Source organism: Ochotona curzoniae, unplaced genomic scaffold, assembly GCF_017591425.1.
Source record: "Ochotona curzoniae isolate NIBS_2020 unplaced genomic scaffold, NIBS_Ocur_1.0 scaffold_2587, whole genome shotgun sequence".
NCBI lineage: Eukaryota > Metazoa > Chordata > Mammalia > Lagomorpha > Ochotonidae > Ochotona > Ochotona curzoniae.
Genome location: NW_024467096.1, coordinates 20,926,825 through 20,943,306, shown reverse-complemented (window position 1 = coordinate 20,943,306; position 16,482 = coordinate 20,926,825).

Sequence of the window (16,482 nt, the reverse complement as noted above, 5' to 3'; positions counted from 1 at the left end):
GCAGACCATATTTATAGAGCAAAAGAGAAAGATTTCCCACCTGCTGCTTCACTCCCCAAGTAGCCACAGTGGTGGTAGCTGAGCTGTTCCTAAGCCAGGAACCAAGAGCTTCTTACGGGCCTCCCACGTGGGTGCAGGGTCCCAAGGCTTTGGGCCGTCCTCAACTGCTTTCCCAGGCCACAAGCAGGGAGCTGGATGGGAAGTGGAGCAGCCAGGCCACTAATCAGTGCCCATATAGTATTCCAGCGCTTGCAAGGTGAGGATTTAGCCACTGAGCCATTGTGCTGAACCCATATTTTTTTCTTATTTTTAAAAAGTTGTTTATTTACTTTCTATTTGTAAGGCAGTAAGGGAGCTGGTGCTCTGGTATAGCTTGTAACTCGGTATCCCATTTGGGTGCCAATTGAAGGGTCAGCTGCTGCACTTATGATCCAGTTCCCACTAATGTGCTTGCAAAAGCCGTGGAAAATAACCCAAGTGCTTGGGACAACCAGAAGTTCCTGGTTTCAGATCAGCCTGGTTCTGGCCTTTTCAGCCATTTGGGAAATGAACCAAATGATGGAAGACCTTGATCTCTGTAACTCTGCCTTTTAAGTAAATAAATCTGAGAGCAAGAAGGGGAGAGTGAGAGCGAGAGCGAGAGCGACAGAGAGAGAGAGAGAGAGAGAGGAAGCAGAAAGAGATCTCTCACTGTTTTACTCCAAAAATGCCAACAAAAGTCAGGGTTGAGCTAGGATTGCTGCAAGATCCACTCCTTGTCCCAACATGGATGACTGGGAACCAATGACTTGAGCCATCACTTGCTGCCTTCCAGCTCTAGCTAGATTAGCTGGAACGCAGGATGAGCCAGGACTGAAAGCGGACTCCTGGGCTAGGGATATGGCTTTATGGGTTGCGCGGATCCCAGTCCACACCTAACTCACTGAGCCGAGTGTCCACTTCCCCTACCTGGGTCTCCTTAAAAGTGTTTCAGGTGTTTAAGAGATTTTCTTAATTAAACAGCTATACATAATTAGAAATTTCAAATAATTCAGAAATATATAAACTATAAAATGTAAGCCGTATGAAATCTCAGAGCTTGGAGGTGGAGGATTAGCCAGTTTAGTCAACATGCTGGCCCCGATAACATCATTCATGGGCATACAAAATTATCACTTTAAACTTCAGCCGCTACAGAGTTCTTGAATTTTGAGCCCTATCTGCATTGCCTTGACCAGACCAGGCCAAATAATTTCACAGGCCTCATTATAGCCCACGGGCCAGGTGTCTCCCACTTGCAATATTTGTGTGTTCTTACTAAAACAGAGATTTTAGAATGGTCAGATTTTTTTTCTAAAGATTTATTTTTATTATTTTTTTATTGGAAAGGCAGATATACAGAGAGGAGAGGCAGAGAGGAAGATCTTCCGTCTGATGATTCACTCCTCAAGTGAGCACAACAGCCGATGCTATGCCGATCCAAAGCCAGGAGCCTCTTCCTGGTCTCCCACGCGGGTGCAGGGTCTCAAAGCCTTGGGCCATCCTCGACTGCTTTCCCAGGCCACAGGCAGGGAGCTGGATGGGAAGCAGGGCTGCCGGGATAGAACCGGCGCCCACATGGGATCCCGGGCATGCAAGGCGAGGACCTTAACCACTGTGCCACTGCGCCGGGCCCGAATGGTCAGATTTTAAAACAATGAAATTAAGCTCTTTACCTCTTCATTTAAGGAAGTGACACATACTCTTTTGTAGTTTTATTACTTTGTGTGTTTTATTATTTAATTTGATGGCTTGGTATACAATACTCATAATTTGTTAACCTCCAGCTAAATGTTTGAAAGATCACAATCTTAGTACCTTGCAGAATTTTAGTAAGACAACTTAATAATTAAAATAATAACAAAATTAATACAGCTGCCGTCAATAATCATTTATAATATATTAAACACAAGTTTAAGTGCTTTAATTGTTTTTTTCCACATTAATATTTTCCTTTTCTGTATCCAGGGTAAGGGAAGAGATAAAGGGAAAAGCCCTACCCAGCCTCCCACCCATCCCAGGTCCCCAACATGGGGCATGCTCCGAGGGTCCTGCTCATGCAGTTTTGATAGTTCAACAGTTCTGAATTGCTGCCAATCTCGCCACTCCAAGAGCAATAAACTCTCTTCAGAATCCACTATTTGACATAGTCTCTTCATGGTTGGGGTTCTGAGATCAGCAATTCAGTTGGAGGGATCTCCAAAGAAAATTCACCTGAGGTGATCTCAGACCTGATTCTGGTGTGTGCTTGCCAGTACAGGGTCCGGCACAGTCCATCACCCCAATCAGCTTATGCACATGCTGGTCTTTGCAATTGCTGGGTCAGTTCTGTTTCCAGCCCTGTCTTCCACATGAACCGGTGGGTGTTGCAGTCCAGCCTGAACCTGCCCACTACATACTCAGTCCTCACGCAAACCAGTGGGAGCTGCTGCCTAGTTGGGGCGACTCCCAATAACCCCACCCCTAGGCCTGTCCCCTACCCTGGTTCCCATGCTTGCCAGTATGTATCGCAGACTTGTTCAGTCTGTCCCACATCCCATTTAGCTCTTATACATGTCTAAAAACCCTAGAGCTCACTGCTGGACAGCCAGCAGGCCGAACCTGGCACCAAACAGGTGCACTGGCCTCCCAGCAGCCAGGACTCTCTCACTGTGTGGCAACAGTGCCCATGGGTCGAGTCCTGGGCATTGGGTCCAACCTGGCTTGGGTACTCTCTACAAGTGGGTCGCCACCACTGAAGAGGGCTGCTGTCACCTGAGCCGCCAAGGTCCAACTCCAATTGTTTTTATTTATTAATTCAAGAAGCAGAGAGTGAGAACGAGAGAGAGAACTATCCTCCAGTAGTTAACTCCCAAATGCCTGCCTCCACAGATAACAGTGGACTTGACTAAAGCCAGGAGTTAAGAACTCAGTCCAGGTCTCCCAGGCAGCCAGCAGAGTCCCCGATACTTGACCTATCATACCACCTCCTGAAGTGGTCATTAGCAGGAAGCTGAAATCAGAAGCTGGAGAAGGGTTTCAAACCCAGGCTTTCCACTATGGGATGTAGGCATGCATCTTAACCAGTGGGCCACACACCTGCTTCTCTGTGTCGTCAGTGTATTGATTCACTGAATCTTCACACCAGCCTTGCTAAGTGATGACTAATATCCTCATTTCGCAGATAAAGAAAGCAGGCTTGGGGAGGTGAAATCACTTGGCGTGGAGTTTAGAGCTGAATTGAATTTGACAACAGCTGGAATTTGACCTAACTGACTTAGGCATCTGTTGTTACCATTAAACCCTTAATTAGAAGTATCACTGTCTAACAATATGTTGAGGACAATTTGCTTTTTTCTTTTTTTAATTTTAGATGATGCTTACATAGTAAATCAGGGTGGGAAGGCTCCAGGGCTAAGGAAAAGTGGGTATGATCATTGTTTCCAAGTTTTCTATTTTTTCCTGTTTCTGGGGGGAGGAGGGAAGGAGATAATGGGGCGAAGCGATACTCAGCCTCCCAACCACTCAAATGCCCAGGGATGGGACACAGCCACCTGATGTCCACCCCTGGTCTCAATGTGACACATGCATCGAGGGTTCTGCCCATGTGTCTGTGATAGTTTTGAAATGTTGTTCTCAACAATTTATGGATAAGGAAACCCTTCCAATGTCCAGTCCCTGACACAGTCAACCTTACAATCTCGATTCGCCCAGATATTTGCTGTCATTGTTTGGCTGGGGTAGTTGTCTAATTTGTTCTGTTCTTCTTCCTCTGGTATGATACCAGATTGAGGACAATTTTTTTTTAAAGATTTTTAAATTTTCATCGGAAAAGTAGAGTTTGAGAGAGAAGGAGAGACAGAGAGAAAGATCTTCCATCCACTGGTTCACTGCCTAAATGACCAGAACAGCTGGAGCTGAGTCAATCCAAAACCAGGAGTCAGGAGCAGAGTCTCTTCCAGGTCTCCCACACGGGTGCAGGGTTCCAAGGCTTTGGGCCGTTCTCCACTGCTTCTCCAGGACAGAAGCAGGGAGATGGAAATGGAGCAGCTGGGACATGAACTGGCACCCATATGGGATCCTGGCACACGCAAGGTGAGGAGTTAGCCATTATGCTACCATGCTGGTCCCAGAAGATCTTTCTCTTTCTGTCTCCTCTCTTAACTCCACTTTTCAAATAATAATAATAACAACAACAACAAAGATTCTGATGCTTAAACCAGAAATGGGAAGCTCTGGGTTCAAAAAGCTGAGGGTTGCCTTTGAACCACAGGGCTAATCTGCTAAACTCGATTTGAGTGGTCTGTTTCTTTCTCTCTCTTTCTCTCTCTCAGACATCTCTAACTCAACGGTGATTGATGTGCCTCAGTGCTAAGACCCTGTCAAGTTATAGTCTAGATTGAGTTTTCTTAATCTGGTTGTATACATTCTAGAAAACAGGGAACAAATTTTTCCTCTTTTCTTCATCAGTTAGTTTCTCAGTTTTGCATATTTAGAGGATTCTCAAAAAACCATCCTGAGCTATATAAAAATCCTTTTGGGCACCATTCCCAGAATTAACTATAATCAAAATTTAATTTTATACCTGGTTGTTACAAATGGGTGTTGTAAAAACATTGAAAGAAGCTTAAGGAAAAGGGACAAACTTTCTGAGGGCAATATTTCAACTTTGAGGCTGAGCCTGTTGCAAGTGCATTGCTGTGAGGAAAGGAGCTTTAGCAATGAAATAGTTAAAGCTCCAGTGAAATGCGGGTGCAGCTGGAGGGAGTGTTTATAGTGCAAGGCAGGAAGTTTGGAGTCAAAAACTTCTGCTGGCAGGAAGGGGCAGAGTGGAAGGAGGAGGGGGAGGGCAGAGACTTGCTGGAAGGCAAGATTCTTAGTTGTTCTCAGCCTGCAAGACTTGCATTTTGAAGCCAGATACTGGCCAGAAAACTTTTCCCCTTGCTGTTAAAAAAAAAATGACGAAAAGGTGCTGAGTGCAGAGTGAAGCCAAAGCTGGGAGTGGGAGGTACTGAGCCCAGAATACAGCTGGGAGGTGCTGCCTCGGGACGGAGCTGCACAGAAGGGGACAGTGAGCTGCTTGAACATCTAGACAGAGAGTAGTAAGGCTCTCTTGAATAACGAAAATAAAAGCAGCAACATTCACATGCCAGGAGCCACAGTGAATGTTTCATATTCCTCATGCCATCCAGGGAAAATCTCTGCTCTAGAATGGATCCTTCTTTTTACACATGAGCAAACAGAGGCTTTGCAGCTTAAACAGTTGGTCCAATGTACATATTTAAGTCATTTGTTCCTGCCAAATCTAAAAAAGGTAGAGATATCAATTTTATACAAGTATGTAGTGATTGTATGTGCTAGCATCTCATATGTGCACTGGTTTGAGTCCCAGACGCTCCACTTCCAATCCAGCTCCCTGCTAATGGGCCTGGGGCAAGTGTGCCTGGGAAGGTAGCAGAGAATGGCCCAAGTGTTGGGGCTCCTTCTGCATTTGTAAGGGTCACCCAGAAGAGGTTGCTGGCTTTTGTCTAGTTTCAGCCATTTTGGCCACTTGGGGAATGAACCAGCAGATGGAAGACCTCTCTCTGTCTCTCTTTCTCTCTCTGTAACTTTGCCTTCCAAATAAAAACAAGCAAAAAAAAACCTTGTTTAAAAGTGCAAAATTATGGGGCTGCTGCAATGACTAATTCTCTATTTCGTAGCACTGAAGCGTTACTTCCCATGCAGCTCTCTGCATATGTCCCGAGAAAGCAGCCAAAGATGGCTCAAGTCCTTGGGTCCTTGTATCCATGTGGGAGATCCAGAAGAAGCTCCTAGATGCTGGCTCTAGGCTCCAGATTGAACAAGTGGTTGGAAGATCTCTCTGTCTCTGCTTCTTTGTATAAATCTCCTTTTTAATAAAACAAACAAATCTTTAAAAAGTTCAAAATTGAAGTACAAAAAAGTGATTGATATCATACAGTGCAATAAAACCCAATCTTTTTTTTTCTTAAGATTTATTTATTTATTGAAAAGTCAGATATGCAGAGAGGAGGAGAGACAGAGAGGAAGATCTTCCATCCGATGATTCACTTCCCAAGTGAGTGCAACGGCCGATGCTATGCTAAAGCCAGGATCCAGGAGCTTCTTCCTGGTCTCCCACACAGGTGCAGGGTCCCAAGGCTTTGGACCGTCCTCGACTGCTTTCCAGGCCACAAGCAGGGAGCTGGATGGTAAGTGGAGCTGCTGGGATTAGAAGCGGCGCTCATATGGGATCCAGGAGCATTCAAGGCGAAAACTTTAGCTGCCAGGCCAATCCGCCAGGCCCAATAAAACCCAATCTTAGGATTCTTTTCTGTTGGACATAAATTATTTGCCTTCTTATAAGACAAAAACAAATGACCACTTACTAGTCTTTTGGATTTTCGCATTTAATTCTAAAGACTTACAAGCCTAGTCAATAAGACATAGCAGGCAGGGCAAAATTGAATCTCAGGAAATTAGCTGGATTCACTTAGACAACATTTTCTCTAGTTGGAATGTGTGCACACCCTCCTACCCCAATGTATATGTTGAAACCCGATCACCAATGTGCCAGGAGGTGGGGCCATTGGGAAGCCATAGGACAGTAGCATTCTCTTGAAAGGGAGCGTCAGAGAGTGGCTCGCCCCTTCCGCAGTGGGAGGGCAGGGTGACTGTGTATTTTCCATGACTCAGAATGCAGACCAGATGCTGGATCTGGTAGGGCCTGGCTTATGGACTCCCAGCCTCCAGAGCTATGAAGTACGAAGTTGTTTGCAAATCGCTGAGCCTCCCCAGCTGTAGGCAACTGCCTAAACTGTCTTGTACCTAGACAAGTGCTACACTGCCAGGAGAAAAGCAGCAGATAGCTGGCAGGCATTCTGGGCCTGGTAAATACTAAACTTGTGTTAACACTAGTGTGCCAGCATAGTTCCCAATTCTATTTTTTTTTAAGATTTTTTTATTTGTTTTTATTTGAAAGGCAGATTTATAGAGAAGGAGAGACAGAGAAAAGGATCTGCTGTCTGCTGATTCACTCCCCAAGTGGCTGGAGCGATGCCGATTCAAAGCCAGGATGTGGAGCAGTCAGGACACGAACTGGTGTCCATATAGGATCCCAATGTGCTCAAGGTAAGGATTTAGCCACTGCACCATCACCCATCCTGGTACAAGGGAAGTCCCAGCTCTTGCACTTGCCAGTGGATGTCGCAGTCTAGCAGGAGATTCCCAAAGTTTCCCTGCTAGGCCTGTTCCAAGCATAGCCCAGCTTATCACAGCCCACACCCTGTCCTAGGTCTCATGCATAACGGTGGGTATTGTGCCCCCAGACCTGGCCCACACAAATGCTGAGGAGTACTGCAGCGTTGCCTGGCCTGCCCTATCCCCATCCCTGACTCTTGTGTTCCCCAGTGGAAGCTGCACTGGGGAGTCCCCCAAGTTCCCCTACTAGGCCTGCTGCCAGCCCCAAATCTCATATGTAACAGCAGGGGCAGTGGTCTTACTTGGCACAGTCTGTCTTCAGTCCTGGTATTTGCATGTGCCAGTGGATGCTACAGCCTGGCCCAGCCTGGCCTCCTCCCAGTCCGAACTCCCAAGAGTATCTTGTGTGTTAAAGGGTCAGCCTGGCTCAACCCTTTACCATACCCAGCACTCACACAGATGCACAGGAGCTACCATCCCATAGAAGCGATGCCACAAGTCACCTACAGAATCTGCCTTCAGATCCACTCTCTTGCAGTCTGCTGGGTGCTGCAGCCCAGCCTGATCTGCTCTTCCCCCTGCTCTGATACTCATGGACAGGTACTGTGGCCTAACCTAACTGGGTATGCTCCCCGGCCCCAACTTTTATGTAAGCCAAAGACAGCGTGTGATGCCAGGAACTCAGTCTGAGTCTCCCAGGTACGTGACAGGTGTCTAAATACTTGATTCATCACCTGTTATCTTCCAAGCTGGAATCAGGAGCAGACCTGGGACTTGAACCCTGGTACCCTGACATGGATTGAGGGCATCCTAGTGGTATATTTACCACCATGCAAATGCCCAGTCCTCATTGATGAAAAAAAAAGAACCTTACAATTGTTATAATGTATATTAATTAGATATACTGCATAATATCTCATTTTATTTCCTGTTTTGGGAATTAAGAGATAAGTTTATTTTGGTGCGAAAACTTTGAAATATTTGCATATATTTTATATAATATGTACTTTACACAAACTTTTTTAATACCAAAAATGTAAAGTCATAGCAGGCCATTCATTAACAAATCTTTCATTCTGAATATCAGTGGCTACCAGGTGAAGAGTACAAATGTAATCCTGACCTTCTTCTAAATATTTTTAATACATTTATTTTCTTTTTTGATGATGTTTACACAGTTGAGAAGAATATATACCCATATGGACCAGTGATTAGGGTGGGGACAGTTAAGGAGTAGAGGAAAGTGGGTAAAACAATTGTTTCCATTTTTCCCCCTGTATTTAGCGGCATGCAGGAGAAAAGGGGAGAGGGCTGCTTCCAGCAGTCCCACTACATCTGCACCTGAGGATGGGCGACAGCCACTTGATGTCATCCTAGGAACCCCCATGTGGAGCAGAATTCATTTTGATAATTCTGAGATGCTGTTGATCTCATTGGTCCAAGGTTGAGGAAATCCTGCCAAGGTCCATTAATTGACATGATCCTCCCTAGAGTCTCCACATATCCAGATACTGGCTGGGAGAGTTTTCCAGTTTGTTCTAGATGTCCTCTGCGGGCCTCAATGAGTTATTGTATCCCCATGTGCATCTGGGATGTGGTCTACTGCATAGATTTCAGCAACTAAGGAAGCCCAGTGGAGACTGACCACAGATCCTGTGATTTTCCCCCATGGTTGAAATTTTGAGTCCAGCAGTCCAGTTGGGAGAGTTCCCAAAGAGACCTCACAAGAGGTGACCCCAGACCTGACTTCTGTTTGTGCCAGCCAATGTGGGGTCCAGCTCAGTCTGTCACCCAGTTTATGGACACACTGATGGTTGCAGCTGCCCAGTCAGTTCTGTCACCGGCCCCAGCTCATACACAAACCAGTGGATGCTGTGGCCCAGTCTAACCCTGCACAACACACACTAGGCTCTCACACACCAGCCCAGTTGAAGTGACCCCCAATAATACCTACCAAGCCTGCCCTTAGCCCTCATGTGCACATGTCAGTATGTACAGTGGCCTGGTCCAGTCAGTCCCGCATCTGATTTGGCTTTTGTATACATCAATGGGTGATGCAGCCTAGCTCAGCCTGACCAACCTCACTTTCCAACACATGCTTATGCTAGTGGGTGACTAGCTGTCTAGCCAGGTTTGCCCCCAGTCCTGGTTCACATGCTCACTCGTGGGAGCTGCAGCCTAACAGAGGTAGCTACAGTTTCCCTACCAGGCCTACTCCCAGCCTGGTGGTACTGCAGTCTAGCTCCTTCTAGTTGGTACTGCGGTCTAGCCTGATAGGTCTTGCCCTCTGTCCAGGCACTTGCCAGCTGATATTGCATTAAGGCCCAACTGGCTTACACTTACTTTGTCTCATGCTTGCACCAGTAAATACAGTTGCTTAGCTCAGCCTGGCTCTCCCCACAACCCAGTTTGCGTGTAGGCCAATGGGTTTTGTAACCATGCCCAGCCTGGTTTGTCCCCAAGTCCCAGCTCTCAGATTCACCAGTGGGCACAACAGCACAAAAGGGGAGCCTCCACATCCCCCCTACTAGGCTCACTGCCCCTCTCCCAATCCTGAGTTGCTAAATGCGCTGGTGGATGCTGTGGCCCAGTCTGACATGGCCCACCTTACCTCAACGTCTGCCAACAGGTGCTATAGCCTGGCTCAGCCTGACCTGCTCCCAATTTCAACTCATGTTAATGGATGCTACAGCCTAGCCTAGGCTACACAGTCCACAGTCCCAGCTCTACTGTGAACTGGCTGGTGTGGAGGCCAAACCCGGCCTGTCCCACACCCTGTCCTGGTTCTCACATCTGCCAGTGAGTGCTGTGAACTGTTCTAGACTGGCCTGCCACCAGACCTGACCCCAGGTATGTGGGTGGGTACAGTAACCTGGGTTGGTTGGTTCCAGCCTTGGTTCTTATACTCACCTGCAAGGACTACATTCTGACAGAGGAGTTCACCAAGCTTCTGTATCAGGTCGTCTCCCAGTGGCAGATCTTGTATGCACCGGTGGATCCTTGGCTCAACCTAACTTGGCCCACCTCCTGCCTGGCAAGAACAGCAGCCTTGCCTAACCAGCCCAGATCCATTCCAGGTCTTACTGTTGGGTACTACAAGCCCAGTCACGCCTGGCCCACCCTCAGACCCAGTTCTCACATGGCTCAGTGGGTGCCAACACCTAGCCCAGGGTGTCCTACACCCACTCTTGCTCTCATGAACACCAGTGAATGCTGGAGCCTAGCCCAGATTGGCACATCCCAGACGCAGTCCACCCCCAGGCTGAGACATACTGTAGCCATGTCCAGCTTGGTTCGCTGTGTGCATTCCTGCTCTCACATGCACCAGTGGCTATAGCCTAGCCAGGGTATCTCCTCAGCTCCCCAACCAGGGTTGTTCCCAGACACAAATTTTGCACATGCCAGTGGATGCTCTGACCCAGCCTGGCATAACCCATCTCCTGGCTTGGACTTTGTCATCAGATGCTGCAGCCTGGCCTGGCCTGGCCTGCCCCCATCCCTAGTCTTCATGCAGACCAGTAGAGGTGATAGCCTAGGCCAGCTTTGTTGCCCTGCATCCTGGCTCCTTGCACATGCCAGTGTGCAACAGTTTGGCCTGGATTCTCCTCCCATCTCCCTCTCCTCCTCACCACTGAGCCAGCACACACATTTTCTGACAAGTGAAGCAGCTTTTGGCAGCCTGACCAAAACCCAGCCCCGACTCACGTGCTCACCAGCAGGAGTTATAAAACCACCAGGGGAGTTCCCCTAGTTTCCCCACCAGCCCACTCCCAGACCCAGATCTCATACATTAGTGGGTGCTAGTCCCTCACCTGGCATAGTCCGCTTTCCAATCTTAGCCTCGTGTCCTGGTGGATGTTGTGGCCCAGCCCACCCTACAGCCCATTATTGGGTGCACTTGTGGGTGCTACAGCCTGGACCAAACCAGCCTGTTCCCAATTCCACGACCCATGAGTATCAGTGAGTTCCATGTTCATTCCCAGTTTGACCTGTCACCATTTCTAACTCTTGAGTAAACCAGCCAATATTGCAGTCTCACAGGGGTGAGCTCACATATCTCCCACAGAATCTGCCCCAGACCTAGTTCTCTCACATGCTGGTTAGTGTCATGACCCCGTCTAATGTAAGCCATTCCCTGTTCCGACACTCATTGGTGGGCTCCGTGGTCTAGCCCTGTCAGGTGGGTCCTCAGCCCTAGCTTTAGAGAGCACCTGTGGGTGGTAGGCAGCAGTGGGCGGTGGTGGTTGATGCTTACTAGCCCAATCCAGGTCTCCCACATGAACAGGTGCATTGGTCTAACCTAGGAAAGTCTTCCAGTTTCCCTCCCTGAAACCTCTTCACCTCAGCTCCCTTGCATACCTGTAAGTACAGTGGCCTTGTTAATGCAAGTGTCCTAGAAGTTATTCCTTACCAGCAACTATTCCCTCAGCACTACCCCTTCTCACACATCCCCATACCTATTTCCCTGAGCAATCCACATCCCCTGTGCCCACAAGTGCATGTGTTTCCCAGCCTGGACTTCCAGCAGGGTGGCATGCTGGCCTAAAGCTCTGCCCGCCCACCTGGGATCTATCAGGGATCCCAGATCCAGTCCTGTGGCATGCGTATCAGCCTGGGACCTACCCCTCCATCCAGCCAGGACTCAAGCATATTAATAAGCCACCAAGCTGTTCCATCAGCATGCCATGCCATGCCAACATGCCAGCCTGGGGCCCTAATACCCCCTTCCCTCTCCCCTTGCCCTCGCTCCCATGGGACCCACGCACATGAGCGACTTCCCAGGCCTGTTCCACTCTGTTGGCCACCAACACAAGTCCTCAGGATCCCTAATGCCACGGAATCACTGGCACAAGGATGGCTCCTAGGCACTGATGTAAGCAAGGTGCCTAGGTGCTGGCACAAGGCCTGAATTATTTCTTAATCAGTGTTTGAAAATTATATACTTTCTGGATCTGGCATGGGCAATGCAAGTTAAGCTGTTGCCTACCCATGTTAGGCCATACAGGGTCAAGCTGGCACCTCCACTTCTGATCCAGCTCACTGCTAACGTGCCTGATAAAGCAGCAGAAGATTGTCCTCCCACCCATGTGGGAGACCCAGATGGAATTTCAGGTTCCTGGTTTTGACCTGTCCAGTCCTGGCTGTCACAGACATTTGGGGAATGAACTAGCAGATGGTTGACCTTTTTCTTTTTCTCCTCTCTCTACCTCCGTCTCTCCCTCCTTTAACAAAATTTAAAAATTACAAAATCACATCTTCCAAGGAAAATAAAATGTAGTCGGCCCTCAGTATCTATAACCTCAATGATAGCGCAAAATATTCAGAACAAAAGCTTCTCAATGAAACACATAGAGCTTCATTTTCTGATCCCCTAAACAATGCAGGATAAGAACTGTTTACATGACATTCACATTGCATTATATGATGTACTTCTGAGGTAACTTAAGGATGTGGGAAGGTGGGCATAGATTATATGCAAATACTATGCCATTCTATATATGGGACTTCAGTAGCCTTAGATTTTAGTATCCTCAAGGGATCCTGGAACTAACCTCTTGCAGATAATGAGGGTCAATTTACTCCTTTTCTGTACAGATCTGATTTTGAGGTAAATTAGGTCTTCCTTTCGACTGCCAAAATCATGTTATAAAATATATGCAGCACCTCCTTGCATTCTTTTCCCAGAAAAGAACTAGGGGGTATGTAAAAAATCTATACTCAGCTTTTAAAGAAATCCAGTCATTAAGAGCAGTGCTGCAAAGACAGAGTGGGGAGTTTCCTTCTGTCCTGTGAAGTCTGGTGTTCTGTGAAATAGAATTTCATCAAACTGAATGTGTCATGAATTTTAAACACTGTATATCTGATGCTAAAAAGGAACAAAGTAAGTAAGTTGTCCTTTCTCGTAGGCTTCTCTTTAGATGTGTGGTCATTACCCTGGCAACCCTGACAAATGGCAGCTGACGTCAGGAAAAGAAGCAAAACGCTGCTGAGAGCATACAGCCCATGCATTATAGATAATTCTGAGTATAGACTCAGGCAGGCACGGGGCGACTGTAAGAGAGCAAAAGCCATGTTTCAGTTAGCAAGCGTTCTTTTAAAAATTTGGCGGACTTGGGGATCTGAAAAACCATCTTCGAATTTTTAGTCTAAGCAAAATGACGGTTCAGCTATTAGCTTCTGTGCTCTGTCGCATGGTGACCACCAGAGCCATGAAAATGTTTGGCACAGGTAACTCTCAAAAGCAAGTAGAAGTAGTCCTTTTTCTGTCAAAATATTTTTTCTTGTATTTTTTTATGAAAGAAAATCAGAAATATAGGTAGGGCATGTCGAAAGATTTTTAAAATGGACTCCCATATACTTCTCACTGAAATGCTATTTCCAATGTACTCTACTGGTCTTATGTCTTATCACACATCTGCCTGCCTGTGTCCATCCATCCATGCGGCTGCTTATCCATCTGATTTTGGTACATTTTGAAATAAATTCCAGGCATGTGTTCATTTCCCCCTGAATAGTTTAGCATGCGCATCGTTAACTAAGATTCAGTATGTGAATGGTTTCTGTGTATAGGTTTCCCATACAATGCAACACAACAATTATAAATTATTTTTAATGGACTTCCTTCTTCAAGCAATTTTAGGTCCACAGTGAATTTAAGTGGAAGGTACAAAGAGTTTCCGCATGTCGCCTGCCACCACCCCTCACCGTGCATTGCCTCCTCTCCATCAATATTATACCCTAGAGTGGTTACACTTGTGTTGATCAGTAAGCCTACAATATTACCCCAAGTTCATACTTAACATTAGGATTCATTTTTGGCTTTGAATTATCTATGGGTTTTAACAAATGTGTAATGACACATACTCACAGTTATAGCATCATACAGAATAATGTTGCTGCCCTGAAAATCTGTGCCTTATCTCTTTGTCCATCCCTCCTTCCTCACAGACTCTGGAAACTACTGATCTTAAAGTATCCATGGTTTTAGTTTCTCCAAGGTGTCATAGCTGGAATCATGCAAAGGTAGGTTTTTAATATTGGCTTTCATCACTTAAGAATATACATTTAAAGCGCCTTTATATCACTTTACACTCATTTCTTTTCAACACTGAATAATATTCAGTATCTCAAAGCACCATAGTTTATTCATCTATTTACCTACTGAAGGACATCTTGATTGCTTCCAAATTTGAGGGATACAAATAAGACTGCTGTAAACATTTGTGTGAAGCTTTTGTGAGGAGGGAAGATTTGAACTCACTGGGGTAAGTACCGAGGAGCACAACTTCTGGTAACAGTGTGTCTAGTCTGTAAAGTGATTGTATCGTTTTACATGAATGAGAGTTCTTGTTTTTCTACATCCTTGTCCACATTTGCTGTTGTCAGCTCTTGGAGTCTTGACTATCCCAAGAGGTGTGGTTGCGTCTCTTCATTCACTTAATATGCATTTCCCTGGTGATGCATGATGTTGACTATTTCTTTACGTGCTTATTTGCAGTGTATGTATCTTCCTTGGTGAGGTGTATTTTGTCTTTTAAAAAAACTGAGTTGTTTTCTTATTATTGAGTTTTCTTTCTTTACTTAAAGATTTATTTATTTTTATTTGAAAGATGAATTTTACAGAGAGAGAAGGAAAGACACAGAGAGGTCTTCCATCCACTGGTTCATTCCCCAAAGGGTGCAATGGACGCAGCTGAGCTTGTCTGAAGTCAGGAGCCAGATGCTTCTTCCAGGTCTCCCACATGGGAGCAGGGGGCCCAGGACCTGAGCCATCCACTGCTGCTTTCCCAGGCCATGAGCAGGGAGCAGATTCAAAGGTGGAGCAACTAGGACATGAACTAATATCTATATAGGATGTGTCACAGCTAATGATTTTAACCACTACACTGCAACTTTGGCATATATTTTATTTTATCTTTCTTTTTTTATTTTTTAAAGATTTATTTGGCAAGTCAGATTTGCAGAGTGAAGGAGACACAGAGAGAAAGATCCTCCATCAGCTGATTCACTCCCAAGTAGCCACAGTGGTTGGTGGTAAGCCAATACGAAGCCAGGAACCTGGAGCTTCTTCCAGGTCTCCCACATGGGTGCAGGGTCCCAAAGCTTTGGGCTGTCTTCTACTGTTTTCCCAGGCCACAAGCAGGGAGCAGGGAAGGCAAGCGAAGCAGCTCCAATATGAACTGGAACCCATATGGGATTCCAGGTGTGCAAGGCAAGGACTTCAGCCACTAGGCTAACACACTGGGCCCACGTATTTAATTTTTAAAAAAGTTTTCTTTTATTCATTTGAAAGAAAAATGACAGAGGAAAAAGTAGGTCATAGAGAGAAAAAGTAGCTTCCATCTGTTTGTTCATTCCCCATGTGTCCAAAACTGCTGGAATTGGGCCAGGTTGTAGTGAGGAGTCAGGAACTCCATCTGCATTACCCTCCTGGTGGCAGGGGGCCAAACACTTGTGTTATCTCCTACAGGTTTCCTTGGTGTTTTAGAAGGGAGCTGGATCAGAAGCAGAGCAGCTAGAAGTGGAACTGATATGTGTTTGGGATGCCAGCATCCCAGGCAATGGCTTAACATGCTGTGCCACAATGCCAGACCCACTGACTGTTAAGAGTTTTTTTTTTATATTTTGGATGAAAGTCTTTCATAAGATGAAGGTGTATCTTCTGCAAGCATTTTCTCTCATTTTTTGGTTGGTCTTCTTATCCTCTTGGCACAATATTTCAAGAAAGTACTATTTGTTTTCCCATTCAACAAGTAGTCTATTCAACCGAGGGGGAAACTTAGTAGATATGGAGAATCCCACCATTCATGTTTCAATGGAAAAATGACAAAAAAACACATAAGTGAACAAATTAGAATACAGTTGCTGGGAAGAAAATTAAAATGAAGTAGAGTGTTGGAGTGTCTCAAGAAGGATTACCCTGTGGCTGTGTAGACCTTGTGGGCCCAAGGATAGGCGTGCCGTGCCTGCTTAGGAGTTCACTATAGCCAGGCAGACAGGAGTGATGTGAGAAAGAATTGTGCAGGAACCAGTACAGACAGAAGCAAACTGACTCTGGACATTTCTTCAAAGTAGGCTGACATGACTTGGTCATTGATTGGATATGAAGGAAAGAAAGCCACTCAGGAATTAAAACGAGGGGCTTTGGCCTAAGCAACTGAGTATGTGAGATGGTAAAACTGAGAGGAATGGGGAAGGAATGGGCTGGGAACCTGTCTGAGAAGTAGGATAATCAAGCAAAAATCCAGGTGGAGCTGTCCAAGCAGGTTACCATGATGCAACTGT